Source organism: Lissotriton helveticus, chromosome 3_1, assembly GCF_964261635.1.
Source record: "Lissotriton helveticus chromosome 3_1, aLisHel1.1, whole genome shotgun sequence".
In the NCBI taxonomy this organism is placed as follows: Eukaryota; Metazoa; Chordata; class Amphibia; order Caudata; family Salamandridae; genus Lissotriton; species Lissotriton helveticus.
The window spans coordinates 1,335,670,056-1,335,696,460 of NC_136061.1; positions in this window are offsets into that span (position 1 = coordinate 1,335,670,056).

The following is a 26,405-nucleotide window of genomic DNA, read 5'->3' on the forward strand; positions in this document are numbered from 1 at the left end:
CTCTAGTTCAGGATATTCAGTGATATGGGTGGTGGTGGACCAATTTACTAAAATGAGTCACTTTATTCCTTTGAAGGCCTTACCAACAGCCCAGCAATTGGCTTCCCTATTTGTTCAGCACATAGTCAGGCTTCATGGGATTCCAAGGGTAGTTATTTCTGACCGGGGCTCACAGTTTGTTTCCCGTTTCTGGAGGTCATTTTTGAAGGGTTTGGGAGTAGATTCTCGTTTGTCCACCAGTTTCCATCCTGAAACGGATGGACAGACTGAGAGAGTCAATCAGGACCTGGAGCAGTACCTGCGGCTGTACTTGATGGATCAGGAGGGGGAATGGCCCTCCTTATTGAGTACTGCAGAATTTGCCTATAACAACTCAGTCCATTAGGCCACCGGTTTCTCCCCATTCTTTCTTAATTCAGGTCGACACCCAAATATGTTAATGGTACAGGTGGAAGTCGATGTTACAGCTGCTGAGGAGGTGATTCGGGATTTGCAGAAGACCTTTCAGTCGGCATCTCAGAATTTCTCCAAAGCGAAATCTGGGTATAAGAAACAGGCAGATAAACGACGAAGAGAGAGTCCAATTTTTAAGGCTGGGGATTTGGTGTGGGTCTCTACTCGCCATATGAGACTAGTTGGGAATCGGAAGTTTCAACCAAGGTTTGTGGGGCCTTTTCCAGTGGTGCGTATGATCAATCCTGTTAGTGTAAGGTTGGCCCTCCCTAAGTCAATGAGAATCCATCCCACCTTCCACGTCTCTCTGATCAAGCAAAACCCACCAAATTTTAGGAAGCAACTTCCACCAACTATCGTTCAAGTGCAATCTGCAGATGAGTTTGAGGTGAAAAGAATTCTGGACTCAAAATGGAGAAAGAACTGTCTGTACTATCTGGTGGATTGGAAGGGCTACGGCCCAGAGGACCGATCTTGGGAGCCTAGTGCTAATGTTCATGCTCCAAGATTGGTGGCTGAATTCCACAAGATCCACCCACTGAAGCCCAGGGAGGGGTCTTTGGTGGGGGGTACTGTCAGATCCGGATGTAAAGCCAATTCCTGGTGCCCCAAAAGAGCTATTCATCAAGCCACTAACAGCGCCCTTGCAGCTTGGAGTTGGCGACAGCGGGTTGCTCAGTCACTGTTCTCTTAATGCCCGCTCCAGTTCCTGGTTGTGCCATGCCTTTTGTTCAGTTAGCGCTCTAGTGGATTTTTAGCAATCCGCCATTTTAGGTGCGCGGTTCCTTTCCTCTGCGCACTTCAACTGTGGTATTTCAGGCGGCATGACGCTCATGGCTTAACGCGTCAATTAAGTCCGTAATCTCGAGTTCTTAGACTTTCTAGTTTAGCGCTCAGTTTATAATAACCAGTATTTAGATATTTCGTCAAGTTGGCATTATTAATTTGCCTCGCGCTTCCAGTTCTGAAGCGCCCAGTTCTCATTCGTCTGCCCGTCTGTCGGCAGAGGTGCCTTTAGCCTCATTCGGAGTAACGCTTCCAGGCATCTCCTAGGCGTTCAAGCTTCTGTATCCTGTACCCTCTTCAGAGCATCTTCGTGAATTTCTGCAGCGGTGTTTGGACAAGTCGGTGAGAGTGTTCAGCGCATTGTCATTCCTGTCAAACCTTTCTAGTTACCTTCAATAGCGGTAAGAGAACTTGCTCATGTGTTTTGCCGCTAGTTCTGAATATTCATATCACCACAGAGAACTGGTTTATCTCCTGGAATTTCTGTAACCTGTTTACCCTGCATAGAATTGACTTTCAAGTTAGAACTCAGGGTTGTCTTCATGCAGAAAGAGAGCCAAGTAATAAACTGGAAATAAACCCACGCAGTATAGTTCCTCGAGTCTACGCATTTTGGGCTAGAAGATTCTCCAGCAGTCACCAAGTATATGGGGGTATCTTAATTATATGCATATGGTTGATACTGTTATATACCACCACTTTTATTCTGCTGGCACCAAAAACTAGACTTTGGATTCAACTTCATTATTCTTCTAGAAAGAACTCTTACTCCATTATTTACTCCTAGAAGAATCCATAGGAGAGCTGCTAATTCCACATAATTTATAGGTGGGTAGAGTGTGAGCCTGATTCAAGAAGAGAAAGCTAGGGAGTAAATTGGGAACTGTAGTAATGATGTGTTTAATGTTCTAGGTGTGACCAGACCATAGAAGACGAGTCTTTACTACACCTTGTGGATGTCTCTCTTGTCTCTCCACTTCCCCTTTCCCCCTCCCTCCTGGATTTAGAGTTCTCTGGGTCCAGGGGAGTTGGGGAGTTGGGAACTATCAGCTGGAACTTCCCTTCACGCCATCTGTTCCCACGGACACCAAAGGAATTCAGGTACACTTCGTGACAATAAGAGAGTAAATATGTGTTAGTATATGTTTGAATAAGTAAGGTGTGTATAACTGTATAGTTGAGAAAATGGAGGTGTGATTGATTCTTTGCATGACTGAATAGGTGTGTGAGTAACTCCATGGATGAGTGACAGTCTGTGAGTGTCTGTTTACACTGAGTGTATCTAAGGTTATATTAGAGTCTGAAGAGGTTCATCATATTATCACATGAATAATGTCATCAGTGATGTGCTCAGTAATGTCATCAGTGGTGTCATTTGAGATGTCATCAGTGATGTCATCAGTGATGTCATTTGAGATGTCATCAGTGATGTCATCAGTGATGTCACTGACCATGTCATGAATGATGTAATATGTGACATAATCAGCAGTGGATTGCGGGTGCGCGATATATAGTTAGTGCAACTAACTATATATGCGAATTTCAATGGTTTTGTGGGAGTAAAATAAGGTTTTGTAAATGCTAATTCCTAACTATATATGGTCTATAACCTATGGTTTTTTCAGTGAATATATATATATATATATATATATATATATATATATATATATATATATATTCTCACCATACCAAACTTTCCATCAAAAGAAGACGCCGACTCCGTGTATCTTAATTCAAGCGTTTATTTTCAAAATCAGTTTCTGCTCAGACGCGTTTCGGCGGCTTGCTCCCGCCTTGCTCACTAACATCTGACCATCACTATGTGCACTATATATATACAATTCATGTCATGGGCCAACAAATCACACACTTAATTAGCATTGTTTGGTTGCTATGGTAAAACAGATTGCATCTTTGGGAGTGACGTAAAGGTTTCCTGACTCAGCACATTTGTTTCATGGCCGTCTTTATATCCTTACGTTTTGTTCACTCGTAAGCTATTTTATAACATTAACATCATGTTTAAAATATTGCATTATATATTTAGTACAAGGGTATGCAAATGAAATATTCTCGTAGAGAGGCTACGTATACTTCGTAAACATGCAAACAACCTCCGTAATTACTTGACATTCCAATTACCCCTCCCATTTCAGCCCAAATTCGTGTTTACTGTCCTGATACGTTCTTCATTCGTGGCTGAAATGGTAACTTGATCCCAATTGGATAAGCCATGTTATTATGTCTATAACCATGGTAACATTGCCGTCAGAACCTGGTTTGCTTGCTGGTGCACGGAGCCATTGCACAGTCCATCTATACATGTCGGAGCATGTGTCCCTGACTGCGGCTTGGTGCCGGTAAGTGCTTGTGCATAGGCTCGGAGTTGTGCAGGCCGACTGTTACATGGTTAGTAGAAGTGTGTAGTGGGGTTTGTCGGACTTACGGGAAACGGAGGACTTGCTAAGTAACTAATGCCTCTATGTCTGTAGTGTGTTCAGGTGCCCATTATGACATCTAGTTGTATTCGTGAAATATATATATATATTACCTACTGGCGGTCGCCAGTAGGTAGTTATAGTTAGGACCTAGTTTCCATAGGAAATCCGCAACATTCTATTGGGAATAACTCTGGCGCCGGTTGAGGAGTTTTCCTGCTGGCAAGCTGTGAAATGGATGCAAATTGTCAAATGCCGATTAAACTTCTTGTGGCTTAACTTTAACCTTGGGGCTAACCTGCTTGTGTTGGATGTTTTACGGCTGATGCCCAGCCGAGAAGTTAAAGCCCACCGCCTGAAAGTGGGTCCCTGCAGGCTCATTTTTGCTTGCTGCCAGGAATGAAGAGGGCAGTTGCCATCTGCAGGATGGTGCTGTCTTAGGCATTAATTTCACTCCTATAAAGCAAGGCAGGCGACACCTGGTGTGGTACTTCCCTCCACTTGGAACTTCATTCCAGTTCGAAATTGAAGGTTTTTAGAAGCAGCACCCACGAGGGGAAGATGTGGCGCACTGCAAAGACCAGCAGGCCTTGCGAAATGACACTCCCACTAAGGCAGGTGATGTGCGCTATGAAAAGCTGTCTGCTAACATCCTTTGAACTTTGCCTCTGATGAAAGGATGAGGAAATCCTGAAACGCGTCAGGCTGACATTTAATCTCGAAGACTGCAGTTGTGTGTTTTCCTGCTGGCAAGCTGTGAAATGGATGCAAATTTTCAAATGCCGATTAAACTTCTTGTGGTTAACTTTAACCTTGGGGCTAACCTGCTTGTGTTGGATATATATATATATATATATATATATTACCTACTGGCGGTCGCCAGTAGGTATATATAGTTAGGATTGATTTCCATAGGGAAATCGCAACATTCTATTTGGAATAACTTTGGCGCCGGTTGAGCAATCAGGCTGAATATTTCAGCAACTTTGCCTCGCGGTGCTCGGCTCCTTCCCTGAAAGTTTGGGGGGGATTCGTCAAGCGGGGGCTGAGATAAAAGGGGGGTCCCAAAACGTGTTTTCCCCATGTTAATTTCCATAGGGCGGTCTGTCGCACTTTTAGCTCGAACGGCTGAATGGATTTTCACCAAACTTGGCAAAATTGTAGGGAGTGGTAGTCCGATGTGCCTTTGCTATGTCTCAAGATATGTGCTCCATAGGATTTTGAGTAATTTAGGTTTAAAAAAATGTATATATCTGTAAGCGCGCCCCGGGAACGCGTACCGGGGAGCGCTCCGGGCGCGCCACGCGACTTGCGCACGGCAAGCTGATTGGTTCTCGGGTGTCTGTAAACATTCGAAACAGTCAGCAGCGGCCGCCATCTTGTGTCTCGGTAGGATTGAGATACAAGAGGTGGCAAAAATCAAAGGGGGAAATGAGCAAAAGGGGGCAGGGTACACCCCCCCTGACCCCCTAGGTTTGATGTGGGGGCCTTAAAAGGGTCCCATGGGACAAACATTTTTTTATTTTTTTTTCCATTTTAGCGGGGGGAGCGCCCTGTACGCGCACCGGGGAGCGTACCAGGGAGCGTACTTAAGTGAAAAATAGTGAAAATAATAGTGTAAAATAATAATTTTGAGTGATTACAGGTAGGGTAGCTCTGAAAAGAGCTTTTGGGTTCTGTGGCTGTTTTAGGTACCTGCAAGTGTGTCCCACACACGCCCACATGCACACAACCCCACACCCACACACCCACACACTCCCCACACACACTTCACACACGCACACCTCCACCCACACTCAAACACCCCACACCCCCACATCGACACCTTACACATCCATACCCACACCCACATCCCACACACCCACACTCAAACACACACCTCACCCTCCTTCCACCACACACACACACACATGCACACACACACACAGATATCTCACAGACACAACCCACACATCCCACACACACATCTCCCTTCCCCCACACACACAGAGACAACTCACAGACACATCCACACATTCCACACATACATACACATCCTAAACACATACCTCCCACACACACCCCACACACACCTCACACACCCACACTCCCACCTACACCCAAACACCCCACACACTCACACCCACACACACACCTTACATACCCATATTCCCACCCACATCCACATACCCCACACACCTATACATCTCATCCCCCCAGACACACACACACACACATACACACTTCACAGACACCCCCCGCACATCCCCCACACACACCTCCCCCACGCCTACACATGGGGAAAACTCAGTGAAACACTAAAATAATAATTTAAAGTGCTTAGAGGTAGGGTATCTCTGAATAGAGTTGTTGTGTTGTTTGGGTGTTTTAAATACCAACATGTAGGTACCAATGCTGAGTCTTAAAGTCAATGTACACCGTTTCCTCTGTAGATAATTTGCATGTTGTTACAGAAGTTATTGTGGTATATGGAATCTATACCATAGTCTGTCAGGGAAGCAGAAACAACATGGAGGCAGGAGATGAAAAAGAGATGTCAAATACACATTGGAGATAATATAGTGGGAGAAAGGAAGTAAATATGAGCAAAATTACTATGTAACACAAATACGTTGCACAGTATACTATAAGTCTGACTTTATATTATAATCAATTTGGTACTAGTTTAAGAATTACATATAATAATGAATAATGTCTCGAACAATTTTTGATTATTAAATATAAATTAATTTTTCTGATTCTTTTTCAAAATTTAATAGAACGTCTAACATTTGACTGTCCGAAATGTTCTCTTGTTGAGTGAACATAACTTCCAACATTTGACTGTCAGAAATGTCCTCATATTGAATTAACAAATTCACAGATTCTACACATTGTAGAAGTTCATGGTCCCGTGATTCATCCATGAATTCCAAGTCAATGGGTTCAATGATTTCCTCATTGTTCATCTCTAGGACAATTTCAAAGGAAACGTTCTGTTCTCCTTCCATTTTTGTGCTGAAATTTGCATTAAAAAATCAGTAGAAATATAGCACTGTAAGTTTAAGTTCAGACAGGTAGTTTTGATTTTTTAATAGTGAAGTTAACTTTGGGCAATGTATGGTAACAGGCAGGAAGTAGAAATATTAAAAAGTGCCTGTGAAGAAGCGTAAGTAAATTCATAATTATAGCAGAGAAGCCTAAGTCAATCTATAAATATAAGAGAGGAGCCTATCTCTATCTATAACTATAGCAGAGGGACAGTAAATAACTATCAGAAAATGTTTTTAAAAAATAACTTAAAGTGCCCCTTACAAATTATCAACTTACTTTACAGAGAGGTGAAGAAGACAAAATACGAAAATCCTTTCAAGATGTACATCAAGTAGTTGTAGTCAAAATGGCCGTGTTTCCCTCTCATTTTTCATTTATATTCATGTACATAACCAATCAAATGTCAGGGAAAAAAATAGAAAATGAAAGTAACATTTTAATTGGTTGTCAATTCTAACACTTCAGATGTGTTTTTGTTATCTAATTTACCTGAGGATATTTAGACAGGGCTACAGGCCAAATGGCTCAATGGAATTCCACTTTATTTGGGAAAATGGTAGGGACTGGTATGTAGTATGAGCTATTTTATATTTGGTGAAAGTGTCTCCAGTGATTTTTAGGTAAATTAACGTTCAAAATTTTTTAGGGGAGCGCTGCCCGGTATGCGCTCCGGTACGCGTACCGGTAAGCGCTACGGGAGTCCTCAATTTTGTGTTTTGGTAGATTTGAGACAGAAAATGGAGGACAAACAACGTTGGAAATGGGTATAAGGGGGCATCATAGGCACTCCTTGACACTCTATGTTTTGTGAGGGGGTCTTAGGAGGCCTAAATAGGCAAAAAGAAACAAAAAAAACAAAAAAATAATTTGCAGGGTGCGCCCGGTACGCGCACCGGGGAGCGTACCGGGGAGCGTACTATGGTGAAAAATAGTGAAAAAAGTTTAAAAAAGATAATCATTTGGAGTGATCAGAGATAGGGTAGCCCTGAAAATGGCTTTTGGGTTCTGTGGCTGATTTAGGTACCTACAAGTAGGTACCAATGCACAGTCTTAAATTCAGGAGGAATATTCTATTCCCCTCATCAGAAAAGTGCACACCATCTCCCCTGTAGATATCTTGCATGTTGTAACGCAAGTTATTATTGTATATTGAACCCATTCCATAGTCTCTCATGTAAGCAGAAACAGATTTATTCACATGTTTCCGTGCTTTCTCAATTCAATTCAATTCAAAAGTGCTTTATTCGAGTATTACTCATAAAAGCAGACATACAAACACATAATAAAATACGATTAAATTACAAAAATCGAATATGACATAAGCACTTTGAACATAAAAGAAAAATACAATTACATTTCAACATACTTCATACAATCACAGGTGCAAAGTTCATTTGATAATAATCAGGTTAAAAAACAATCCAATATCACTATTAAAAGTCAGTAAAATTTTTAAAATTATTCATCCGAGAAGACACCTCACGTGGGAACGGAACAGAGAATAGATATTCTAGCAGTCTCTGTTCAACTAAGCAGAGAGTAGTTACCCTACTAGCAATCTCTGCCTAATTACCCACGCCCACCCCAAATACTTTGCAGTCGCTATTATAATCCAGGTTAGGGAGGTAGATTTTACAATACGCAAGGCTACCATACTACTTTTAGTACCCAGATTTCTACACATAGGGGCCAACCAAACACGTCTGGGAGCGGAATATACGTGACAGGAGAACAAGAAATGACCTAACGTTTCCTTTCCTTCCCCACATACTGGGCAAGTAGCTGGACCTCCGTCTCTCCACTTTGATGTTAAGTTGCGTAGAGGTAGAGAACCAGCCCTCATTTGGAAAAACAGTTTCCTATCCATGGGTTTCATTATAAAATCCCAGTACATTTCATACGTAGGAAACAGTTTAACTTCGAGGAAAGCAGTAGTCATAGACCCATTGCTAATACTAAGCAAACTCCTGTTTTCAACCCGTTCCCAGAAAAGATTTTTTATGAATAACTTAGATGGAAAGAATGACCCGGCTGGATCGGACCACAGTTCATTTAATCCTAGTTCACATAATGCTAATTTTAGTGATTTAAACCATCTAATTTTGTTAAATCGGTCCGCTTTGATAACATCAGCAAACCCTTCTGCATAATGTGACAACTCGGGGGTGGTCCAGATTCTGCGCCAATATAATATCGGACGAAGTTTACACATTGCCGAGATTTCTTTCCTGCCAAGGTCATATCTAAGAGGCAAAAGGGGACTGCTCTGTGGGGTGCCTGTAAGTTTCCGAAGGAAGTTATTCTCTGATGTGTGTAACTCCTGGAGGTTTTCTTGCCCCCACAACTCAGCCCCATACAATGCTGACCCTATTGCCTTAGCCTCGTATATGATCAAGGGAGGTTTAATCGGTTTGGTCAGTGATTTACTGTGCTCCATAATGATGGTACCAGCCAATTGCTTATGTCTTAATACTGCAATATTTAAATGATGGTTCCATCTATTGTCATTAGAAATGTGAATCCCCAGGTAAGTAAAAGAATTTACTACTTCAAGGTGACGCCCACTCATGGATATTTTAGATTTAAAATTTCTATAAGGATTAAAAACAATGAGTTTTGTTTTAGCTGCGTTTACCTCCAAGCCATGGTCACTACAAAACTTGTCAAAAATTACCAATGCCTTTTGCAGACCGCTGGGGGATTTCGATAAAATTAAGGTGTCGTCGGCAAACATTAAAATAGGAACTTTTACACCTGCGAGAGAGGGAGCATCCACAGCCTGAGATTGCATGCGGGAAACAATGCCGTTAATAAAAAGGGTAAACAATGTTGGTGCCATTGAACAACCCTGTCGAACCCCACGCTCAACAGGAAAGTCGACAGTGTCATTTCCATAGCCACCCCATTGGATTTTGGCGTAAGTACCCTCATGGAGTCTTATGATCAAGGTCAACAGGGTCATTGGGACCCCCAGAGCTGCCAGCACCTCCCACAATTTTGCCCTAGGCACCAGGTCGAATGCAGCCCGTAGGTCAACGAATGCTGCATAGAGACTACCTCGACCCAGTACCACAGTCCTCCACTGGATCAATTGAAAACGGAAGACCTGGTCCACAGTGCTGGTTGCTCTGCGAAACCCAGCCTGAAAAGGAGATAGAACATTCTGCTCCTCTGCCCAATCAAGCAAATTGTTAATAATTACACGCCCTACAACCTTTTGAACAGTGTCAATTAAGCTGATAGGGCGGTAATTACAAGGTTGGGCACGATCTCCCTTTTTATATACCGGAATAATGACGGCACCCCGCCAGGATACCGGAATTTCAGCACCCCTGGCAATGTGATTTAATAATAAGCAGATGTATTTGCTCCACCTATCGGTGTCATTTAAAAAAACATCCGCAGGGACTCCGGCAATGCCCGGTGCTCGGCCACTGTGAACAGATTTCAGGGCAAACAGTACTTCACTCTGAGCAAAGATGTCATCATCTGCGAACAGGTAAGTAGGGCAGGAACTGTTACCGAATTGGTCCCTGGAAGAGTACTGTTCACTAAAAAATTTGACCCATGCATCATGAGAAACATTGTTATTAGGAGCTTCTGGAGACCTTTCGTGACCCCATTTGACAATGTGCCAAAATAGTCTAGAATTTTTACGATCGCTTGCACATTTCAACTTCTGCCAGTGGGCTTCGTCCCATTCTCTTTTTGCCCTGGCAATACAATTTTTATAGTGCTTCCTAGCAGATCGGATCTCACCCAGGTTGTTGCTCTTAATAGCAACTCCTAGGTTGGATCTTGCCGCCCTACAGTCATGATTATACCACTTTGCAGCTTTATATGGACAGACCCTCTTGTTATGTACAGGTTTTAGGAAGTAACTTTTAACTTCATTAAAGAGAGTCGTGTGTGCTTTAATTACGTCTTCATATCCCTGTGAGGTCCCAGCTACGCTCTCCAGGGCCGCAATGGCCTTGTCTGTCGCTGCTCCTATTTTTTCGAGGACCTGCTGGTCTGTCCTGACACCTGACCACCTTAACCTGCGCATATCGTTAGTTGGAACAATCGTCAGGAGCAAAAGTTGGTCACAAGGGGTTGGTGCTATTACTTTAAGCGACCACCAATTGTGAGAGACACATAAAGGGTCATGGTCGCTTTCTGGCCTTGCTGTTACCACCATGTCACTAACAGATGACCATATAGATATGCTGCAGATGACATAATCAATGCGACTTTTGTTTCGCCCGTTGTTAAAAGTCATGGCAGGGACTCGATCTGACTTGGTTCGATCATTCAAGGCTCGTAGCCCGTACTCCAGGCACATTGCATTTAAGCCTAATATATCAGCCGTCCAGCGAGTTATCGGAGGAGTGTCTAATGTGGGGATATCCCATAGCTTATCTTCCTCTACCCCGAGAGGGGAGTCACCAGTGATGAGAGGTTCAAAAGTGCGATTCAAATCGCCTGCAATTAGTATGTTTTTCCCTGCAGAGTGTATCTCTAGGAGATTAAAGAGGCTCAAGAGAACCTCAGATTTACCTTTGTTTCCACCTCTAGCATAGATGGTATAAATATCTATGGAGATGGATAGATCACTAGTGAGTCTGATGAGCTGGATATCTTTTTGGTCAAGCTCCACACATTTTACAACAGTTTTTAAAGACTGCCTGATCCATATGGTAAGACCCCCCCATCGGACGCCCTTTAGGGCCCTTAGAAGCAGGAACATGAAAATGTATGTACCCCAGAGCAAAAACAGGGTCACACGCCCAAGTCTCTTGGAAGATGCAAAGATCGTACTTATTAATAAATCCAAACCAGTCAGCACAATCCAACTTGGAACATAGTCCAGCCACATTCCAAGACAAAAGATTCCCCGTGTTAGTTATCATGACAGAACTAGGGCTTGTATTAGTCTCATGCATCATCTTTCCACCAGTATCATTACAATTAATATTTTCATTGGATGGGCCTGCTGGATCCTCAAAGGAGGACCCCTTAGTACGATCTTTAGTTAAGTAGCTGGCCTCACCAATAATGCTTTCATCACAGACAATCGGTGGCATAGAGTTACAAATAAGTGGTTGTCAGTCACAAGCTTTCAAGTTTGATAATGCAGAGAAACGATTTTCCAACCCCAAGCCCCAGTCCACCGAGGCAACATCCTTCCTCCCCCTCTTGGTCACAATGTTCCATTTGGTTCTCAGAATACTTGAATTCGGACCACTTCCCTTCCTTGGGTAGAAGAAGTCCAAAGTCAGTGGAACAATAGAGGTTGATCTCCGCTGTGGTGGTAAAATGTTGGGCAAGATATTAGTCAAGACCCCTGGGTCAGAAAAGTGAAGGACAACACACTCCCCCTTAAACTTTTTGACCCTGTCCCCAATCCACTGAACCCTTCTCGCATTTACGAGCTCTTCCGAGAGTTGCTGCTTTCCCCATGGAGAAATTACCATGTTGTTGGTCAGCCATGATAAAGATTTATTTATTAAGGAAGATGTTGTTTCATGTTCACCTTGGGCCAAGGGAGGGACATTAGCAAGGACAAGAACCAATGGGGAAGCTTCAACTACAAGCTCAAAAGTCCCTTTCTCAGTGATTGGGTCAACATCAACGGGAACTGAAATCGAAACATTAGGAACATCACCAGGGATGATAATCTTAGGTGCCATTAGAGGATTTGGTGCAGGGATAGGGATAAATCCACTATTAACTACAGTGGCTGGTTTGCTCAGAGTAGACTCGATCCTAGAAAAAACAATTTCCGGGAGTTTACCTACTTCGCCCAGGGTTTTTTCTAATAAACCTTCTAATCGGTTAACCTCGGAGGTTAACTTATCTATTTTACTGACCAGAGGTTTAACTACACCTTTGATTTTTGTTTCCATCAATGACAGTAGTTTGTTAAATTGGGCATTTGAAAGTGTAACATAAGCCTCACTAGTCAGATCAGCCTCCTCTTCCTCTGAAAATTTCCTCGGAAGGTTTGCTACTTTATTCTTGGCTGACCTTAAACCCTCCCGTTTTGCCGTAACCTTTTGGTTTTCCCCATTAATCCTCGGGACTAAAATGGGTGCTGCAGGGGAGATTGGGGACTCATTACTAGTGGATATCTCTATCAAAGCTTCATTAACACTAATGTCTTCAATACCAGCGCCAATACCACTAGGCTGGATGATGATAGTATCAGGAAGAGAATCAAGTATTTCACCATTTGAGCTACTATTTATCTGAAGCGTAAAAGGATCATCTGACTCAATATCAATGAGGGGAGATTGGATGGGTGAATCTATTCCCAAGGAAGATCTCCTATCACTATTGATTCTTTCTACAACATGTACAACATAGTTGTCAATAGTGTTATTAGGAGTAGCTTGCTTTTTCGGAGGCATATTTCTCTAAGCACAACAGTTACAATTGGAAGCACGAAATAATGATGCTTTCTCAAAATTGTGGACAAAATTGATTGGACCACTTCCATTTCTGCCTTTGGCATATATTGGAATATACCAAGGCAGTTTGAGGAAAAAGTGCCATCAATTGATCAAAGGTGTCCTTTATAAGCATTTCCAGACCTACCCCAGTCAAAGTGCCCAAGTCATTTCCTCCACAGTGCACAATTAACAGGTCAGGGTGTGGCAAATGCAAAAAGGTTTTCACCAATGGTATCAATTGGTGACATTTCAATCCTCTGTGGCCAATCCATTTAATCTTCACATTTGGTAAGTCAAGGTTGTGGAAATTTCTGGTAGCTGCATACCTTTGAGCCCAGTGGATATAGCTATGTCCAATAATCCAGACAGAATACATGGTGAGAGGAGATGATTCTGATGCAGTCAGATGAAGTGTGGAAAAGAAATGGCAGTTGGAACAATAGGAGTTTGCAACAAAAAAAACCTGTGGAGTTTCAGTGCTATTGAATCACAAGCAATGATTGATAGAATGAGATAGTTGAAAACTGAAAGTTAGGGTGCATGGTTGTGTTCTGTGTAAGAAGTAATTTGAATGGTTAAAAAAAGTTATTTAAAGAAACCATACACCAGATAAGCTGGTGTATTTGCAGGTCAAACATCCTTGCAGAGGTGATTTGCAACATTGTAGAATAAACTTTTAACCCTGGCAGCTCAGTGAGGAGGGAGTTGCTATGGTAACAGGTAGAAAGGGCTGATGGGGGGAAGGGTGTTGGTTTGAATATAGAGAGGGAAGAGTTTTAATTGGTTAACAAAAAGGGATATCTGTGTAGAATTAGAGGTTTTCTGTGCCTTTATGGTTTGCAGTGGTTGGAGAACATACCTTTTGCTCTGCTAAAGAAATATTGGTGTGTGTATCTGACACTGTTGTGAATGTCCTAAAGCATTTGTAAAGGTGAGTTATGATTCATTTAATATACATAGAGACTTGTATACTCTATGGGGAAGATTTGGAAGAAAATTGTGGTCTTTACATGTTGCTTTGTGTCATGCTTTTTGATAATGCTTGGTAAAAAGTTTTTACTGCATAGAGTAATTGTATTTTGTAAAATTGTGAATTTTTAGTCGTGACATGGAATGCTTCTACGTAGATCTTGTGCTGTGTTTTGTAAATGTGATGTAAAAAACGATTTTGGGGGGAAAAAATAGTTTTTACATTTTTTAAAAGGAATAAAAAATGTGTGCATGTTTAATAGAAATACATTTGACTCTTTACAATGATGTTACCTGTGTTAACTCAGTGTAGGAAACATATTGAGTTTGTTTGCATAGAGGAATTGTAATTTGTAAAATTGTGACGCTTCATGTGAAAGCTTTTGCCTTAGTCTTATCATTGCTGTGAGGCAGATGGTTGTACATAGGATCTGTGCTTTGTTTCCTAAATGTGATGTTAAAAACGATTTTGGGGAAATGAATGTTTTTTACATATTTGAGTATATTGTGGCACAGAGGTTTAAAAAGTGACGCATCTAATTACATGTGTCTCTTTTTAAATATGGTGCAAAAAGGTACATGTTTGGGCTTTCTTGGGGAGCGTAGGTGGTGAGGCTTGTGTCTAAGAGTGCAGTGAACTAGGCTTCATGAAGCCTATCCCTGACTGCACTGTTAGACACAGGTGTGAATTTGACTCTTTACAATGATGTTACATGTGTTAACTCAGTGTAGGAAGCATATTGAGTTTGTTTGCATAGAGGAATTGTATTTTGTAAAATTGTGAAGCTTCATGTGAAAGCTTTTGCCTTAGTCTTATCCCAGCTGTGAGGCAGATGGTTGTACATAGGATCTGTGCTGTGTTTCCTAAATGTGATTTCAAAATCGATTTTGAGGAAATGAATGTTTTTTACATATTTCAGTATATTGTGACGCAGAGGTTTAAAACGTAACGCATCTAATTACATGTGTCTCTTTTTAAATATGGTGCAAAAAAGTACATGTTTGGGCTTTCCTGGGGAGCGTAGGTGGTGAGGCTTGTGTCTAAGAGTGTAGTGGACTAGACTTCATGAAGCCTATCCCTGACTGCACTGTTAGACACAGGTGTGAATTTGACTCTTTACAATGATGTTACATGTGTTAACTCAGTGTAGGAAGCATATAGAGTTTGTTTGCATAGAGGAATTGTAATTTGTAAAATTGTGAAGCTTCATGTGAAAGCTTTTGCCTTAGTCTTATTCCTGCTGTGAGGCAGAGGGTTGTACATAGGATCTGTGCTGTGTTTCCTAAATGTGATGTCAAAAACGATTTTGGGGAAATGATTTTTTTTTACATATTTGAGTATATTGTGGCGCAGAGGTTTAAGACGTGACGCATCTAATTACATGTCTCACTTTTTAAATATGGTGCAAAAAGGTACATGTTTGGGCTTTCCTGGGGAGCATAGGTAGTGAGGCTTGTGTCTAAAAATGCAGTGGACTAGGCTTCATGAAGCATAAAAATAGTTTTTACATTTTTTAAAAGGAATAAAGAATGTGTGCATGTTTAATAGAAATACATTTGACTCTTTAGAATGATGTTAGCTGTGTTAACTCAGTGTAGGAAGCATATTGAGTTTGTTTGCATAGAGGAATTGTATTTTGTAAAATTGTGAAGCTTCATGTGCAAGATTTTGCCTCAGTCTTATCCCTGCTGTGAGGCAGATGGTTGTAAATATGATCTGTGCTGTGTTTCCTAAATGTGATGTCAAAAACGATTTTGGGGAAAATAAATGGATTTTACATTTTTGAGTATAATGTGGCGCAAAGGTTTAAAAAATGACGCATACATGCGTCATTTTTTAAATATGGGGAAAAAAGGTACATGTTTGGGCTTTCCTGGGGAGCCTAGATGGTGAGGATTGTATCTAAGTGTGCAGTGGACTAGGCTTCATGAAGCATATCCCTGTCTGCATTCTTAGACACGACACAGGTGTCAATTTGACTCTTTACAATGATGTTAGCTGTGTTTTAAAACAGTGTAGGAAGCTTATTGAGTTTGTTTGCATAGAGGAATTGTATTTTGTAAAATTGTGAAGCTCCATGAGAAATTGTTTGCCTCACTCTTATTCCTGTTGTGAGGCAGGTGCAAGATTTTGCCTCAGTCTTATCCCTGCTGTGAGGCAGATGATTGTAAATAGGATCTGTGCTGTGTTTCCTAAATGTAATTTCAAAAACGATTTTGGGGAAAATAAATGTTTTTTACATTTTTGAATATAATGTGGCACAGAGGTTTAAAAAGTGACGCATCTACCTACATGTGTCATTTTTTAAATATGGGGCAAAAAAAGGTACTTGTTTGGGCTTTCCTGGGGAGCATAGGTGTTGAGGCTTGTGTCTAAGAGTGCAGTGGATTAGGCTTTATGAAGCCTATCTCTGCTGCATTCTTGGACACAGGTGTTTTGAGGCAAAATCTTGCACTTGTCTCACAACAGGAATAAGAGTGAGGCAAACGCTTTCTCAGGGAGCTTCACAATTTTACAAAATACAATTCCTCTATGTAAACAAACTCAATATGCTTCCTACACTGATTTAAAACACAGGTAACATCATTGCAAAGAGTCAAATTGACACCTGTCTCTAAGAATGCAGACAGGGATATGCTTCATGAAGCCTAGTCCACTGCACACTTAGATACAATCCTCACCACCTAGGCTCACCAGGAAAACCCAAACATGTACCTTTTTTCACCATATTTAAAAAGTGACGCATGTATGCGTCATTTTTTAAACCTTTGTGCCACATTATACTCAAAAATGTAAAATACATTTATTTTCCCCAAAATCGTTTATGATATCAAATTTAGGAAACACAGCACAGATCATATTTACAATCATCTGCCTCACAACAGGGATAAGACTGAGGCAAAATCTTGCACCTGCCTCACAACAGGAATAAGACTGAGGCACACGCTTTCCTTTCACATGGAGCTTCACAATTTTACAAAATACAATTCCTCTATGCAAACAAACTCAATATGATTCCTACACTGATTTAAAACACAGATAACATCACTGTAAAGAGTCAAATTGACACCTGTGTCTAAGAATGCAGACAGGTATATGCTTCATGAAGCCTAGTCCACTGCACTCTTAGACACAAGCTTCACCAACTACGCTCCCCAGGAAAACCCAAACAAGTACCTTTTTGCTGCATATTTAAAAATTGATGCATGTAGGTAGATGCGTCACTTTTTAAACCTCTGCGCCACATTATAATCAAAAATGTAAAAACCAATCATTTTCTCCAAAATCGTTTTTGACATCACATTTAGGAAACACAGCACAGATCCTATTTACAATCATCTGCCTCACAGCAGGGATAAGACTGAGGCAAAATCTTGCACCTGCCTCACAACAGGAATAAGACTGAGGCAAACGCTTTCTCATGGAGCTTCACAATTTTATAAAATACAATTTTATATAACTATATAACTCAATATTTTCTTGGGAAGCATAGGTGGTGAAGCCTGTGTATAAGAGCGCAGTGGAGTTAGACATAGGTCTGATCTTCTTTGTAGTTGTGGACAGAGCTGTCTTCCACTATATTTTTCAATACACTCCTCACCTTTTGTGCACCACTGGAGAATCCTCACCTGATCTGAAACCCTGTATTGATCGTTTGCTTTTTGTCATTGCTTTGTTGTTTGGTAATAGTGGTCTATAATGTGGTACTGTTTTTCTTTAACACAGATTGAAATCGTTATTTGAAGAAAAAGCAAAGATGCCCACAAAGGAAAGGACAAAGAAAGAACGCAACCGGGAAAAATCAAAAATAGCAACGGAATTACAGCATTCTTCCACAACAGATACTTCAAAAAACAGGAACAAAGCTCCTGGTAAGACAACTAAGTCTTTTTTTTATGCAACATATGTACATCCAGAAAAAATAATGGACACCATGTACAAAAAGAAAATGAGAGAGTAAAATTGAAAAGGAAGGAGAGAAATTCAAAGAATCCTAAAACTGGAGCAGGAGAGAATAATATGTATAGGAATAGAAGGCAGAATCAGTTTATAGACATTCGTAGACGAATGTTTCGCAATAGGGTGGTTTTAAATTTGTTAAAAAACATTAGGAAAGGTAAACAGAGAGCTGCTTTTTATAAGAAAAAGAAAAGTGTAGATAAGATTGTTGATCAGGCTTTTGAAGTTAAGAAAAAATTATTTATTTTAATAATCAATAGAATTATGACACTTAACAAGACAATTGATGTTTTCAAATCAAACAGTAGATGGAAAAGAGTAATTAATCGGACTAATTTTTGTAAAGTTTTTTCTGGAGAATGGATGCACAGTTCAAGTTGTGAGCCATTTTTTAATGAGGAGAGTTACTTCCAGGAGAATGATTTAGTGCATGCAGTTGACACCAGTGGTCGAGCGTATGAAGTGAAAGACGGTTGTCCGATTGAAAAAGAGAAACTTGTGCCTAGAGAACCAGAAGAGGTGTTATCTGATGGAGTTTTAGGGAGACGTACTAAGGGTCCAGTGTACACTTGGAAGTGTAGTAGTATTTGTAGTGTGCGACAGGAATCAATTGATTTGTTTTGTAATTTCTTACGTACATATAGTAAGAAAAGTCTAAAGCAGAAAATGAAGTTGTTGCAAGACTTAGATCCTTGCAGAGTGAGAGGAATCACAGGTTTGCAAGGCCATTCACTGGCTTGTCTTTCTAGAAAAGTCTGTCAGAGTGTTTTCATCATTTTAGGATGTTAGCAGTGCATCATACCAAAATGAGGAAATTAGTGAGAATGTTGTATTATGCAAAAAGTCCAGCACTTAAGCTTAAACAATTAAACAGTGCTCTTTTGCATGGAACAGAATTAGATGTGAAGAAGATTTGTGAAGAAATTGAGATTTGTTATTTTCGTGAGCAAGAGGACAGTGTAGAAATTGAGACAGCAATTCAAGGTAATGTGGAAGACAATGTACAGATTTTAAATACAGAAAAGTTTGAGAAGGAAATTACCAGGTTTAAGGTGAAATCAAGTGAAAGGCCGAATTTTACTTGTGTGTGTTGTCGACGGACTCATTATAAGATTCAGACTAGGTTAGTTGATTTATATGCAAAAAGTGAAAAGATGGATAATTATGAGTGGAAAGATTTAGCAACTTATTTGTGGGTGGAGAATTCTTTTGATTTGAGTTCTGATCAGCGTATTTGTAAATATTGTTATGACAAATTAAATCAAAACAGAATGCCTGCTAGAGCTGTTCATAATAATCTGGAGTTGATAGACATTCCCCGTGAATTGATAGATTTAAATACATATGAGTCTATTTTGATTCAATGTGTCCATCCTTTTCAGGCAATTGTTCGCATGGAGCCTAAGATAGGGAAATTGCCTCCTACAGATTTGCAGAGAGGATTAAAGGGAAGAGTTGTTTATTTGCCCCTAGATTTGGAAAAAAATATTGATACAATTGGTATAGAAAAAGTAGAAGAGGAACCTTTAGTTATTCTAGTTAATGGGGTTCCAACAAAGAGTAAAAAAATCTGGCAAGATTTAGTGGATGTTAGGAAAGTCAAAAAGGCAATGTTGTATTTAGTCAAAAACAATGAGTACTACAAAGATGTATGTGTTGCAGCAGAGGAAACAGCTACAGATGAAGACAGTGATTGTTCAGGCGGCCAAATTGAAAAAGTTGATGTGTCTAGAAGTGAAGAAATATATGAACATTATACTGTTCATCCTTTACATTCCAAAGAAGTAATGGGGAATGCAATTGACTTGTTTCAAATGAAAACAGCAAAAGGAAGTCCCATTAGTGTATGGGAAGAAAGTTTGGAAGCTCGTTGTTTTCCACAGCTATTTCCAACAGGTCGAGGTGGACGATATGACGATCGACCACTTCAAATTCCTGCATCTGAATATCGAACTGTAAGATTATATGCTGAAGATGCAAGGTTTCGTCAATGCATTCCCTATTTGTTTCATCTACTGTATGAAAGTGACTTGTCTGGGCTTTCTTATGCAGTAAACCACATTCTGAAAAGTGGAGCACATCTACAAAATGTTTCGGCGAGGGACTTTATGGAGAAAGTGAATCTTCAAGATAATATTTTAGAATCTCATCTAATCAATCTCATGGCATGTCAGCGTGGTACAAATGAGTATTGGTACCGTCGCCATGGGGAATTGAAATGTATGCTAAGAAACTTAGGAACTCCTACATGGTTCCTCACTCTTAGCTGTGCCGAGTATGCATGGGAGGACTTACTTCAACTTCTACGAGAGGCCAATGCTAATATACAAAATATAGAATTCAAAACACCTGGAGAACTGTGCTCTTTGGATCCAGTGAATGTATGCAGATATTTTAATCATAGATTTGAAGCTATGATGTCTTTTATTACCAACAAAAAAAAATCCTCCCCTTGGAGAGGTTTTGGATTTCTTTTGGAGAAAGGAAAATCAAGCGAGAGGTGCTCCTCACATACATATGTTGTTGTGGATTAAAGATGCACCCAAATTTGGAACAGATTCGGATGACACAGTGATGAGTTTCATTGAAGAGTATTCAACATGTGCTGTTCCAAAAACTACAGAAGAAAACAGTTTAAGGCAACAAGTTTTACGCTTTCAATCCCATCGTTGTGGAAAGTACTGTCGTCGAAAATTCAGAAACAAGGACAAGTTCTACACAAAATGTCGTTTCAGCTTTCCACGACCAGTGATTTCTAAAGGAAGAGTAAATAATTTGATGTCTTCTCTGCGACATACTGTGACGAGGAAATCACCAAAAAATACATACAATTTAAAAAGAGACGAAGAGTCTAAGTACATCAACGACTACAACCCAGTGATTTTGTCCATCTGGAATGCTAACATGGATATTTAATTCGTTGCTGACAACTCTATTGCTGTGGCTCGATATGTGACGTCTTACATCACAAAAAAAGAAAAGACAGAACTAAAGGAAATGTGAGAGGACATTTCACATGAAAAGAGTCTAAGCAAGAAATTATACAGTTACAGTCTGAAGATGTTGTCGCATCGAGAAATTGGAGCGTATGAATGTTCTGATCGATTGTCGTCAGCAAGTCTCTATGCCAAATCTAGAACCATCATTTGGGTGAGTCTAGGTCTTGCTGCAACACGAAATCGAGTTTTGAAATCTGTACAAGAGATAGAGTATTTGGCGGAGAAAGAACCAGAAAGTACAGATATTTTGAAGACAAACATGTTGGATACATACTATCCAAATAGAAGTCATCACCTTGAGAACGCTTGTCTCTATGAAGTTCTGCAGAGATATATTTATAAGAGGAACATCAGAGAAGATATCAATAATGGAATATATGGAGTCATTGGATGTGAAGGATGTCTAGTGAAACAGAAAAAAGGTCATTTGATTAATCATCGCAAATTGAGATGTGATAATCCAGATAAAAGAGAATTTTATTATTTGGCTCTTTTGCAACTGTTTAAACCATGGCGTGAAGAAGAGGAACTTCTTGGAGATTTTCTCTGTTATGAAGACTCCTTTAATGCAACGAAGGATACCATAGAATGTCCTGTTTTTCCAAATTATCTGCAAATGTTGAATGAAGAAATAGAGCAAGAAGCCACAATTGCTGCAGAGATTGCGAGAGACAGTTCTCAAGGCAGTCAGAGTTCTGCTTCATTGAGTCAGGATCCACTAGGAGGACCAATTATCCAAAATGAAGCTGCTACTGCCATGGATGAGGTGGAAAGAGCTATGGAACAAGGTCAAGATGACGAAGTTAACTTAGAAGATTTGGTGAAACAACTAAACCTTGAGCAGGAACAGATATATGACGAAGTCACAGAACAGATTGAACATGGATTCAGTCATGAGAAAAAAGAATGCTCATGTACATCATTTAAGCCTGTCGAACTGTACGTGAGTGGAGAAGCGGGAACTGGAAAAAGTTTTCTGATTAAAGCCATTGCAACTTATCTGCAGAAAAGGACTGAATCACTGCTGTCTTGTGTTGTTACTGCTCCAACTGGGCTGGCAGCACATAACATTAAAGGGATTACTTTACATCGTTTACTGATGCTGCCAGTGGAGCATGATAACAAATTGGAGTATCACAAGCTATCAGGAGATGCGTGTTCCGAAGTTTCGAGAGTCCTGAAGAAAATGAATCTTCTTATCATTGATGAAGTAAGCATGGTGTCAAATATCATGCTTGCTTTTGTGCATTTGAGAATGCAAGAAATTCTTAGAACAGACTATGCTGTCTTATTTGGTGGAAAACATATTATTGTTTTTGGAGATCTTCTGCAGTTGACTCCAGTGAAAGGACAACCTGTGTTCAAAATGCTCACACATGAAGATACCAGGAAGTGCTTAGGGAGCATCGGAAACGTTAATATATGGTTAAACTTTAAATATGCAGAACTGCTTCAAAATATGCGGCAGGCAAATGATGAAGATTATAAAAATATTCTATAAGATGTAAGGATCGGAAAAGTAAGTCAGCAAGGGAAAGAAGCTTTACATGCACGATTAATTTCAAATTTGTACCCAAATGAAAGCATTCTTCCAGAGAACATATTTAAGAAAATTAACGAGAAGAAATCTGGCATATGTTTGTTGCCAACTCTGAAAGAATGTTCCATGTTCAACAACAAAATGTTACAGTTAGAAAATGAAGAGATAGTGAAACTGGAAGCTATTGATAAAATAGAGCATATGGGAGGAACAATTATTTTGTCTGAAAATTTGAAATCAAAATTGGATTCATTAGAGAAGACTATATCTAAAACTGCTGGTTTTGAAAAGACTCTGAATGTGTGTTTGAATTGTCGTGTCATTTTAAGAAGGAATTTAAATGTTGAAAGAGGTCTAGTAAATGGAGCAATGGGTTATGTTGTTGGTTTTCTGAATTACAAAAATAAAGATGGAATTGAAATTTTAAAAATTAAATTTGATGACATTGATGAAATAGAACAAATTTGTCGTTGTTCAGCTAGATTTTTGCTCGTGAAAGACTTATATGTTTGCCGAAAACAGTTTCCTATTTGTTTGGCATATGCGGTGACAATTCATAAGTCTCAAGGTTTAAGTGTAGATAGCGCTTTGGTGAACATTGGAAGTTCTGTGTTTAAAGAGGGTATGGCATATGTGGCATTATCACGAGTCAGAACTTTAGCAGGATTGTACCTGATTGAGTGTGATGAAACAAAGATTTGTGCAGATTTAGATTGTGTAAAAGAATACAATAGGTTAAGAAGAGAGTATGCTCCACATTTGCCTCAATATCCTCTGATTGAAAAACGTGTGGTAGGCCGAAAAAGAAGAAATGAGAGTACTTGCAGTGAGGTATCAGCAAAAAGGCATAAAGTAGATAAAAGTGTAATTGTAAAGAGAAACAAAAAGGATTCTGTTGAAGGTGTTGTTGGATTTCAGTTTGAAAACAGTTCTGGTGTCAACTGCTATGCTAATGTAGTAGTTAATGTTGTTTTTTTCTTCAAAATTTACAAAGACACATTGTTGAAAATCGGGAACAAACATTGTGCTGTTTATTGAATTCTGTGTTAGAGAAATGTAGTAGTGATAGAGCTAAAATAGAAAGTGTTTCAGAAATTAGAAATCTTCTAGATATATGTTCAGGTCAAAATCAATTTTCACAGAATATTCAGCAGGATTGTCAGGAATTTTTAATGTATATGTTTGATGTATTACAAGATGAAGGAGTAGATATAAAAAATCTATTTGGCCTTTCTTATCAATGGCAACATGACTGTGATAACTGTGCTTCATCAAGTACTACTAGAATAGACTCTGAAAGATTTATATATTTAACTTTACCAGACTGCAAATCAGTGTCTTTCAATAATCTAGTTAAAGCAGCGGATCACAATATGGTGTGTACCCAATATAAGTCTGCAATGCTGTCCACATTATTTCTACAAAATTATGGTCACTATGTTATTTTAATGTTCCAACGATGTAGACCTGATGGAACTAAATTGACAACTTCTATTAAAAATGTTGTGGCTTCTCAGTTATCGATATCAGGAAGAACCTTTGCAACTGTAGCTATTATTTTTCATGACGGTCCTTCTACAACATCAGGGCATTACACATGCTATTTAAAAACTTCTAAAGGTTGGACCCAATGTAACGACAATAATTTGACTTTCAAACAACGTTTGCCTTTTGGCTTTATAAATTCATACCTAGTGTTTTTACAGCCAAAATTTAGGTAAAGGTAATTGGCCTATGAAGACGGGAGGAGTACTCATATATACTAATACATCTGACACTATTTGGCCAAATGGAAAGGTGCAAGAATGAGTAAAGAGTCATGACTGAAAAAAAGGAGTATATTAAAATTTTGAAAATATTTCAGATGTTCTTGGAGCTTTTCTTGTAGAAAGTCGATGAAATGTATTTCTAAGTGAACAGCAAAATACTATGTAACGAGAAAAGGACCTCCATGATATACTATTTGGCCTCAAGGAAAAGTAAGTCAATCAAAGATTAGCGTACATTTGTCGTTTGTCAGTATGTAAGGTTTTTTTTAAAACACAATCTTTTAGATTGTGGTTTTTTTCCCGCTGTCATATGATGAGTAATTTGAACTCACTGCTTTAAGTGAAATTCAATATATTCTGAGAACAGCAACAATAAACTATGTAACATGTTGTAGAAATTATTCTATACTTTGGATTGTGTAAATTAAATTGTATTCCCATTCTCTGACATCCACTCTCCCTCGCTTATCTTTGTTTGCTTCTTACTTTTGACCTCTTCTCTCTATTTTTCGTTCACTACTTCTCTGTGCTCAGTGCCTCACGCTACTTGTGTTATTTTCACTTGTGTTTATCTACCTTCTATCATTTCTTTTACAACAACTTCACTGCTCCTCTCTCATCGTTCTTCAGCCCATTTCTTTTACTCTGGTTCCATTACTATCCCTCATTTCCTTTCTTTCAATGTCTTTCTCTTTACTATCATCACCAAATTATTTTTTCTCAGTAGCACTGTTTTAGTCGTGTTCTCCTCTCTTTCCTTTTTTTTGCTCATTTACTTTTTTCTTTTCTCACTCATTGTACTCCACCTCACTCTGTTTTTCTCTTAGTGTGTCTACCTTATAACTTCCTCAGTCCATTTCCTTCAATTGTTGTATATTATTCTGTCTCCCTTCATCCTTTCACTCTATGGCTGTTCTTCACTTACTCTCAGTTATCTTCTATTCCTCATTCTTCTAAATGAATCATTAATTAGACTATTTTCTGTCTCAGTCATTATCTTTTTACTTACTTGTGTTTCCTGATTTAGTTTTGCTAACTCACATTGTTTTAGTATCTTTCTTACCTTCAGTTCATTTCTCTGTGCTTCTCTCTCTTTTTCTTAGTGAATCTATATGCCTTACTCATTGTAATTTGCTCTCCTTCTATTTCTTTTTCCCTTTTTTTGTCCTTCTACCTTAGTTTATTTCTCTTTCTGTGTTCTTCACTCTCACTTTATTTCTAAATAGAGTGTTATGATGTTTTTATCCCTTCAGTTGTATCTTTTAATTTAAAATACATATTTTACTAATTATAACTTATATTTTTTTCTCTCTTTCACAGATACCAACTGTAGTAAAAAAATATATAGTTACATTTATTATATGGTAAGTATGACTAAAGAAATGTAGTTTGTTATTACCCTTTGCTTTAAGGTCACTAACATTTTCTCAATCTACCTCACTCCTGTGTTTTTACTCTGCTTCTCTCACTTATTTGTATTCCCCTTTTATTATTTACCCTCTCATATTCAACTTCTTTTGATCCCTATTCTTTACTTCACTTACCCTCTGTTCCCTTCCTTTGCTTATTTACTCAATCTCTTTTTCTTAATTATTTACCTTACTCCTACACATATACCTCATCCCCCTCCCAACACATACACACACCTGTAACATATACCCCACACACACACCATACCTACACATTATACACACAAAAAAACCTCCCACACACACTCCTCAAAAACACACACAAATTCCATACACACACATACATTGAACACATATACACCCCACACTCATACACTTCTCACACATATTTCACACACCCTCATCTCTACCCACACCAAAACACTCCACACAACCACACCCACAAACACACCTTACACACCCACACTTTGACCTACACCCACTAACTCCCTGTAAGTCACACACACTGCATTACTTATCTTTTTTTGCTGTTGTACTCAAGCCCATTCAGGTACTGTTCCTTTTACTCTCTTTGTCCTCTCTCTTTGCCACTCACCATGTGTTATCCTAATTCA